Here is a 10267-nt window from a genome sequence, read left to right as displayed (position 1 = left end):
CAAATTAAAGTAATTACCTTGAATTTACTTCCATTTATTGTTAGGACTACATGAGCTAGCTACACTGTAAAAAAAGTAAATTTTAGGATAAAAAATAAAACGCCAGCTGTGGTTAAGAGAACTTTACCGCCAAAAATACGGTAGCAACGTTATTGGTTGTACGGGATTGCACCCGCGGTACTGAATATTTGATGGATCTGTATAGTTTTTTTTTTTTTTTTTACGGATTTTAACTGAATAATTACAGGGTTTTACATTAGAATGTAAATTACATTATATTATATTACATAATAATTACAGTTCATAAACATCTTTTTTACAGTGCAGAATGGTCTAATTTTAAGGTTTATGTTTATGTTTATGAAAGATCGTTGCGGAGCAGACCCGCCGCCTCTCAGGAGGCCCCAATCACTGCAGGGCACTGCTCCAGCCTCTCTGAGAGGGCCAGAGATGGCCTTTCGAAACTGGTTCCCCTAAGAGATTTCCAGAAATGACAAGGAGCTCCTAGTATGGGGCCTTGGGACGGGAAGGTAGGTTCTCTCCATACTTCGAAGGGCCGCAGGGCTCACTTCAAGACTTTGATTGTGCGGAACAGACGTGACCGAGGCTACGTCTGTATGCCTTCCCCCTATCGCGCTGCTCTCAGGAGTTCTGGAAAGAATCCGTCAGGATTTGGCAACAGTTTGCCGCCAGGTTGACTCCGTAAGGCTCCCGGAGGCTAAAGCCCGGAACACGAATCAGAGTGCCTGTGTGGGACTTTATCCTGTGTGTGACTCTATCTGAGCCCCCATTGAGTCCTTGGCCGAGGTGGCCGTTAGGTATTCGTCGGTTAAGACTGCTTTTCTCCTGGCAATCTCCTCCCTTAAGAGGGTCGGGGACCTACAGGCTCTTTCCATGGCCCTGTCTCTCCTAAAGTTTGCCCCTGGCATGGCCAGTGCTATTCTTTACCCCAAACCGGGGTATGTGCCTAAGGTGTCTGCGGCTCCCTCACGACCAGTCATTTTGCAGGCATTCTGCAGGACGAGTTCGTAGAGGAAGTCAAAGCAGCTGTTCGTCCGCTATGGCCTTTCATTTCCCACTCCTTCCACTATGGCAGCCTCTATGGCCTGGTCCGCTGAAGTGTCACTCCAGGACATTTGTAATGCTGCGGGCTGGTCCACCCCACTGACCTTTGTCAGGTTCTATGACCTTGACATCAGAGCCACTCCCAGCTCCTCTCTCCTGCATGCAGGTTGTGCTCAGACACACTAGGCAGGAAATGGTCAGTATGGTGTGATTGGACACTCATTGCCAAAGGGTTTTTGATGCAGCTCGATTTCCTGAAAGGGAACGTCAGTAAGTTACAGTGAGGAAAATAAGTATTTGAACACCCTGCTATTTTGCAAGTTCTCCCACTTAGAAATTATGGAGGGGTCTGAAATTGTCATCGTAGGTGCATGTCCACTGTGAGAGACATAATCTAAAAAAAAAAATCCAGAAATCACAATGTATGATTTTTAAACTATTTATTTCTATGATACAGCTGCAAATAAGTATTTGAACACCTGAGAAAGTCAATGTTAATATTTGGTACAGTAGCCTTTGTTTGCATTTACAGACTCAAACGTTTCCTGTAGTTTTTCACCAGGCTTGCACACACTGCAGGAGGGATTTTGGCACACTCCTCCACACAGATCTTCTCTAGATCAGTCAGGTTTCTGGCCTGTCGCTGAGAAACACGGAGTTTGAGCTCCCTCCAAAGATTCTCTACTGAGTTCAGGTCTGGAGACTGGCTAGGCAATGCCAGAACCTTGATATGCTTCTTACAGAGCCACTCCTTGGTTATCCTGGCTGTGTGCTTTGGGTCATTGTCATGTTGGAAGACCCAGCCTCGACCCATCTTCAATGCTCTAACTGAGCGAAGGAGGTTGTTCCCCAAAATCTCGCAATACATGGCCCCGGTCATCCTCTCCTTAATACAGTGCAGTTGCCCTGTCCCATGTGCATAAAAACACCCCCAAAGCATGATGCTACCACCCCCATGCTTCACAGTAGGGATGGTGTTCTTGGGATGGTACTCATCATTCTTCTTCCTCCAAACACGTTTAGTGGAATTATGACCCAAAAGTTCTATTTTGGTCTTATCAGATCACATGACTTTCTCCCATGACTCCTCTGGATCATCCAAATGGTCATTGGCAAACTTTAGACGTGTCTGGACATGTGCTGGTTTAAGCAGGGGAACCTTCCGTGCCATGCATGATTTCAAACCATGACGTCTTAGTGTATTACCAACAGTAACCTTGGAAACGGTGGTCCCAGCTCTTTTCAGGTCATTGGCCAGCTCCTCCTGAGTAGTTCTGGGCTGATTTCTCACCTTCCTTAGGATCATTGAGACCCCACGAGGTGAGATCTTGCATGGAGCCCCAGTCTGAGGAAGATTGACAGTCATGTTTAGCTTCTTTCATTTTCTAATGATTGCTCGAACAGTGGACCTTTTTTCACCAAGCTGCTTGGCAATTTCCCCGTAGCCCTTTCCAGCCTTGTGGAGGTGTACAATTTTGTCTCTAGTGTCTTTGGACAGCTCTTTGGTCTTGGCCATGTTAGTAGTTGGATTCTTACTGATTGTATGGGGTGGACAGGTGTCTTTATGCAGCTAACGACCTCAAACAGGTGCATCTAATTTAGGATAATAAATGTAGTGGAGGTGGACATTTTAAAGGCAGACTAACAGGTCTTTAAGGGTCAGAATTCTAGCTGATAGACAGGTGTTCAAATACTTATTTGCAGCTGTATCATACAAATAAATAGTTTAAAAATCATATATTGTGATTTCTGGATTTTTTTTTTTAGATTATGTCTCTCACAGTGGACATGCACCTATGATGACAATTTCAGACCCCTCCATGATTTCTAAGTGGGAGAACTTGCAAAATAGCAGGGTGTTTAAATACTTATTTTCCTCACTGTATGTATGTGACCCTAGTTCCCTGAGGGAAAGAGAGATGCGTCAATGGGCCATACTCCCTGCATCCCTGCAGTGCTTACCTTTTCTTTTTCAAAAGCTGATGTCGCTCCCATCGCGCTCACATTTTGTAGCTTCCTGGTTTGCACGATGATGCCTGCCAATGACGTCACGACTGCCTATTGGCCAGATTTCACACGTGATTCAGAGCGTGAACAACGCAAATCGTTCCCAAAACGTTTTTTCAGAATTTACCTTTGAGAAACTATTAAGAGTATATTCATTCCAATTGATAAACACAAACCTAAATCAAATCATCAAAACGCTTCAAAATCTATTAAAAAACTTGGACATCAGTGTTCCCATGTATTTTTTAATAAAGACTAGCAGGCATTTAAAACAACATTACTGTATTTTTCTGTTCTCGTGTTTTATTTTAAAAAACTTTCAAATCAGATTTAAGATTGAATTTAGATCAGTCGGTGTAGATTTCTCATTTAAAATTTTTATTCATAATTGAAAACATTTTCTAATTGCCACTTTAGACTGAGCTTGGAAAGATACGTAAAGAACAAGTCATAACAGAGTATAGTACATTTAAAGTATAGTATTACAATTCAAGTCATTAAATTTTCAATGTTCAGCATTCTATGCCGAATTGTTGTAATTTAGCCACATTGGAGTGTTTTCAAGCATGAACCTCCTTTTTAAGGTCATGCCACAGCATCTCAATAGGATTCAGGTCAGGACTAGGCCACTACAAAGTCTTCATTTTGTTTTTCTTTAGCCATTTAGCCATTTCCCAATGCAACCGAGAACTTGGTCTCTCAATCGCCTGCATTTATTCCTAAGGAAACTTATTCCATGGGACTTCAAAGCTGTCCACCCAGTTCACACTTGAAGCAGAGATGTTGGGAGATGAGCATGGAGGATTCTCCCATGATCATGGGACGTTATCGTGTTAAGCGTACTTTCACGTCAGCTACAGCAGCGCGTTTTATTAACAATCTTCCAGAAATTACGATATTAGATAGATCTCCGTCTGACCCTGCAGAGCTCGACTGGGCCACTGAACACCTAGAATCAACATTACGTTATACCCTAGATGATGTAGCTCCCCTTAAGACCAAAATGATCAGGGAGAAAAAATTAGCACAGTGGTATAATGATCATACACGCACCTTAAAACAGACCACTCGAAAATTAGAACGTAAATGGCGTCAAACAAAATTAACAGTATTTTAAATAGCATAGAAGGAGAGCCTCCTAATTTATAGAAAATCTCTTAGTGCTGCTAGATCAGCATATTTCTCCACCCTTATAGAAAATAACAAGCATAATCCTAGATTTTTATTCAGCACGGTAGCAAAATTAACAGGGAATAAAAGCACTGCACTCACATGCACACCATCATTAGGTACTAATGATTTCATGAACTTTTTTAATAATAAAATTTAAAACATCAGGCAAAAAATCCAGACGGTTAATATAAAGCCAAATTATTTTACAAGTAACCCTGTAGACAGCAGTGTAATTATAACAGACAATCAATTACAAAGTTTTACTCCTATTCACGAGAATGACTTAATTTCATTAATTTCCTCATCAAAATCATCAACTTGCATTCTCGATCCCTTGCCTACAAGTTTCTTTAAACAGATCATTCCAGAGGTAATTGAACCTGTTTGAAAAAAAAAAAAAAACCCTTCCATTAGCACTGGTTTTGTACCAAAATCCTTCAAACTGGCAGTTATCCACCCCCTAATTAAGAAACCTGACCTTGACCCATGTCAGCTGTCCAACTACAGACCAATATCAAATCTCCCCTTCATAGCCAAAATTTAGGAAAAGGTTGTAGCACAGCAGTTATTCTCACACCTACTTATGAATAATATTTTTGAAATGTATCAGTCAGGATTTCGGCCTCATCATAGCACAGAGACGGCGCTAGTTAAGGTGGTAAATGACCTGTTATTGGCCTCTGATCAGGGTTTTGTCTCCTTACTTGTTTTGCTCGACCTTAGTGCAGCTTTTGACACCATTGATCACACTATACTACTTGCTAGACTTGAGAACGTTGTTGGAATAAAGGGAACGGCTCTCTCTTGGCTCAGGTCTTATTTGACTGATCGCTATCAGTTTGTTGATGTTAATGGTGAGTTCTCCACACTCTCTGAGGTAAAGTTTGGTGTTCCTCAAGGATCTGTCTTAGGCCCTCTGCTTTTCTCTTTATATATGCTGCCTCTTGGAGAAATTATTCATAAACATGGTATTAGATTCCATTGCTATGCTGATGATACACAGCTGTATATTTCAGCAAAGCCAGATGAGAGAGATTAGCTTAACAATGTTGAAAAGTGTGTAAAGGACATTAGACAGTGGATGCTCGATAACTTTCTTCTGCTAAACTCAGATAAGACGAAAGTACTTTTACTAGGACCACATGCAGCTAGAAGCAAACTTTCCGATTACCTAACATCTCTGGATGGTGTTTCTGTTTCAGCGTGTACGGCTGTCAAAGACCTTGGTGTGATTATTGACTCGAGTCTTTCCTTTGAGGCTCACGTGAATAATATTACCAGGATCGCCTTCTTTCACCTTAGAAATATTGCTAAAATTAGAAATATGATGTCGTTACAGGATGCAGAAAAACTAGTTCATGCTTTTGTTACTTCTAGATTAGACTACTGTAACGCTTTACTGTCTGGGTGTGCGAGTAAGTGCATAAATAAGCTTCAGTTAGTTCAGAATGCAGCAGCAAGAGTCCTCACTAGATCTAGGAAATATGACCACATCACCCCTGTATTAATCAGTCTACACTGGCTCCCAATCAAATCTCGCATTGATTATAAAATTCTACTACTGACATATAAAGCACTTAATGGTCTCGCACCACCGTATCTGAGTGAACTTCTGTACCAGTATGATCCTCCACGCCTACTTAGATCAAAAGGTGCAGGCTATCTGTTGGTTCCTCCAATAATGAAGATTACAGCAGGGGGCAGATCTTTCTCTTATTAAGCCCCGCAGTTATGGAACAGCCTTCCAACCAGTGTTCGGGACTCAGACACAGTCTCAGTGTTTAAGTCGAGGTTGAAAACATATTTATTCAGTCAAGCCTTTAATCAGTAGATTTTTTCTCAGGTAAAGGCTCAGATCTGGAGGGAACATTGATATAGAGTGTTTGGTGAACTGGGATATTTGTACGCTGTCGTCCCCTCACATTCACGTGTTCAATCAGGTTTGTTGATGGTGGTGTGGTGGGCCGTCTCTTATCCCAGAGATCCCTCATGTCTGTGTTGCCTTCTGGTTCTCCCTTTTAGTTATGCTGCCATAGCGAGTCTTGCCGGAGTCCAAACTGCACAGTGACTTTAACTCTCATGCAACAATAGGTACACTTAATAATCCATATCCTTCTCTTCCTGTCACCCTCTTCTTCTCTCTCTCTCTCTCTCTCTCTCTCTCTCTCTCTCTCTCTCTCTCTCTCTCTCTCTCTCTCTCTCTCTCTCTCTCTCGGTCGAGTTAAACATGCTCCTGAGGCTCCAGTGACCACTGTTCCTGCCCCTCTCCCCCCCGTGGATCTTCCCACTTCATCCAGGCCTGCCTGGATTGGACTGTAGTTGATGTCAACAGTCTCCTACACTGACTCAGAAATACACTTCGCTTTTGATCATCATCACTGCACCCCGCAACATTGTATACCCGCCACAAATGGACATTCGGTGTAACCCAGATGAGGATGGGTTCCCTCTTGAGTCTGGTTCCTCTCAAGGTTTCTTCCTTATGCCATCTCGGGGAGTTTTTCCTTGCCACAGTCGCCAGTCGCCACCGGCTTGCTCATCAGGGACAAACTTACTCATAAAGAACATATTAATTTTTAATCACCGCATTATCTGTGTAAAGCTGCTTTGAGACAATGTTCATTGTTAAAAGCGCTATACAAATAAAAAAATTAATTGAATTGAATTGGATTCTGGGACCAAAAAGATGCTGGAGATTAACTGGTTGCTTTGGGGTATTTTTTTCTGAAAATTGTGCTGTAAAAACAAAAAAGTCATATTTACGTACTTAGTTGGATCGGGAATTATTCCCCCAAAATAGAAATTATTATCACGGTTTATTGCCCGATTGTTATTCGAAACCAGGCACTCATTTAGAATGACAAGATAGTAAACAAATTGCAGACAGTTTTACAGTTGAACAGTTTATTTAATGATTTATTAAATGAACATTTTTTTTTGCTTCGATGTTATAACAGAAAATAAAGTGTAGAGAGAAATGAAAATTCTATTCATTTACTCACCCTCAGGTTGTTCCAAACCTGTATACATTTCTTTCTCCTGCTAAACACAAAAGACGATAGTTTGAAGAATGTCAGTAACCAAACAGACCTCATTCTCACTTTACTGAAAAAATACTATAGAAGTCAATGGGGGATAAGATCTGTTCGGCTACTGACATCCTTCAAACCATCTAGTCAACCAATCAAATTCTTTGCCCACTGGCGCCAAGGCTCAACATTTATAACCATTGATTAACGCTTAACGGTTACCGTTCAAATGCTTGTTCCTGCATTTTCTTACCTCAAAACAAAATTTCTGAGGACGGAGACAAAACAGTTCATTGAATTTCAGAAATTTCGTTTGGCACACCCTAAAAAAACTTAATTACAGCAAAAGAATATAAATCAAATAAACACGTCAAGGTCGGCATTTTTAAGCGTTTTAGGCAGACACTTTTTTATTTTAAGACGTTACACATATGTACAAATTATTTGTCCTCTGTCCTGCGTTGTGGTTTTTAACCGCACACCACACAGGGGTGTCAAATATGTTTATGTATTTGTAATAAGACATGTTAGAAGGGGAATTAAGTTTTTTTACATTCATAACACATGATTATTTCCTCTTTGTAAAATAGAAAGTTAGAGCATATGCACCAGTTTTCAATAAAAAAAAAAAGTCTAGACTGATATTATTCTTATTCCCAAACTCTATAAACAAGGGTTTAGTAAAATAAAAACAGATCAGTATTTTTTTTTTGTTTTACAATATGTTGTAAATTTTACTGCAATAAACCATATTTTCACGTTTTTGACTGTTAAAATCTTACTCTGTGAAACTAATTCATTTTCACTGTAAATTCTACAGTAATTGCAAATTTTGTAAAATACGGTTTTCCAAAGAGTTGAACAAAATATTTTATTAGCACTTGAGGAACTACAGAAATTTGTACACTGTGCAAAAATACCCAGACATGACTAACAAGCAGTTTAATAGCCAGGTGTGGTTAATTTTCTTGTTATTGTTATTAAATTAAGTGGATAAAAGGCCTGGCATTCATTCGTTCAAATGTTGACTTTGCATTTTCAGCAATGCCAAATGGAGTGGTGGATGACGACACTACAACCGCAACTGTGCACCTTCATTATCTGGAGCAGTTTAGAATCAATATTTGTCTAATCACATGACAAAAATGTAAATAAAACACAACCTACTCACCAGAGATGCAGACTCATAATGTGAAGTGCTTCTCAGAGGCTGTAATCCAGTGGTACTGCTCGTATTCACTGGTCTGAAAGTGGTAAAAAAACGCTTTCCCGGGCTTTGACACGCTAGCTAGTTTCGGGGTTGGCCGACCTCCTCATGATGTCTAGCTTTTCTTGAAAATGGATTTTGAAATATGTCTAAAACCAAATCAATTTCTTTCCCTCCATAGACATAAAAATGTCTAACTCAGATGTATTTACAGTATGTGTGCAGAGCGCTACAGTGTTTAACTTCTGACCAACCAATCAGAGGACGGACAAATGCTGACGGTATTTTGAGAAGCGAATATGAAATCTTAATTTCATCATTTCATCTTCTCCCGCTTATCCGTAATTCGGGTCGCGGGGGCAGCAGTCTAAGCAGATTCTTCTCCGACTTCTCCGTGTCCAGAGATCGTGCTGTCAAGGCCCCCTCCTTCGAGTGCTGCCCAATCCTCTCAGCACCAGTCCCTTACGGTCCCTCCTGCAGGTGGTGAGACCACGGGAAGGCGGCCCCACGTCGCTCCGACGTCACGGTCCTTGATTTATTTTTCTCGTAAGGGTCCCCTGGAGCATAGAGGGTTAAGGGCCTTGCTCAAGGGCCCAAGAGTGGCAGCTTGGCGATACCGGGGCTTGAACCCCCCGACCTTCCGATCGGTAACCCAGCGCCTTAACCGCTGGAGCCACCACTCCCCTGATTGGTTAAATAAACAAACCCATTGATAATATAGTTTAAGGTACATCAGCCAGCACTACTGATTGTAAAGGCTCTGAACAGATTAGATTGACATGGCAGCACATAGAGGCTGAAATCTGAGATCTGGACAAAAAATCTAACATTCACATACACGTACTGGAAGCAGTGCAGCCAAAAGAAACGCTACGAAATAAAGAGAATAAACTTTTGGGAATAAATTAATACAATTTCATGGAGCAAATATTTGAATTTAGGTTGTAAATGTAGGTCAGTGTTTCTGATAGTGTTTTGGCCATCAAAGAAAACTTTGCTGAACCTGACCACTCACCATATAACATGTATATATAAATGTCAACATTTTGTGCATTTAACGTAAATTGAAAGTAAATTCCAGGCATTTCGGTACTTATCTTCCGTGCTAATCGATCGGATTTGCACCACTTTATAGCCGAATGACAAAACTCAATTGTAATATGTCAAATAAAATGTATTATGAAGAATCTTTTGTAGATTGTAGCATTTGGTTTGCGATTTTTTGATATTAAGGTAAAGTGTGTTTTTTGTGTGCAAATTTTAAGGGAAAGTAAAAGCAAAAATGGTTTATGCAAATGTTTACAACTTTTTGTGTCGTTTTAGCCGATTTTTCCTCGCAATTTTTGGCTTTTCTTGAACAATCCGTCGTGTAAATGTCTGTGGCCAAATCTGTTTCTTCTCCTCTGTCAACCATTGTGGAATGGGGAAAAAAAAGGACTTAGATGCCTACAGTGCAGGAAAGATATAATTTAAAATTATTTTAAATTGCGGTGAACAGAAAAGCATTTTGCAATAAACATCAAAGAGTATGGTGTCGGAGTTTACTCCTGACAGCCAAGATGAATCATCTGAGACTATATTGGGCGTAGCTTCACCCAGGACTTCCAACTTAGAGAGGAGCATGGAGGGAATTATGGTGTTAAACGCTGAACTGTAGTCGACAAACAGCATTTTTGCGTTTTTTGCGCTTCAACACCTTTTTTTTTTTTTTTTTTTTTTACTAAATCTAATCTTCCCTTTCTGTTCTTAAGTATTAGGAATTGTGTGTATTTTAGGTAAACCCGAT

Source organism: Silurus aristotelis, assembly GCF_946808225.1.
Source record: "Silurus aristotelis genome assembly, chromosome: 12".
Classification (NCBI taxonomy): Eukaryota; Metazoa; Chordata; class Actinopteri; order Siluriformes; family Siluridae; genus Silurus; species Silurus aristotelis.
Note: the sequence above shows the minus strand (reverse complement) of the source record.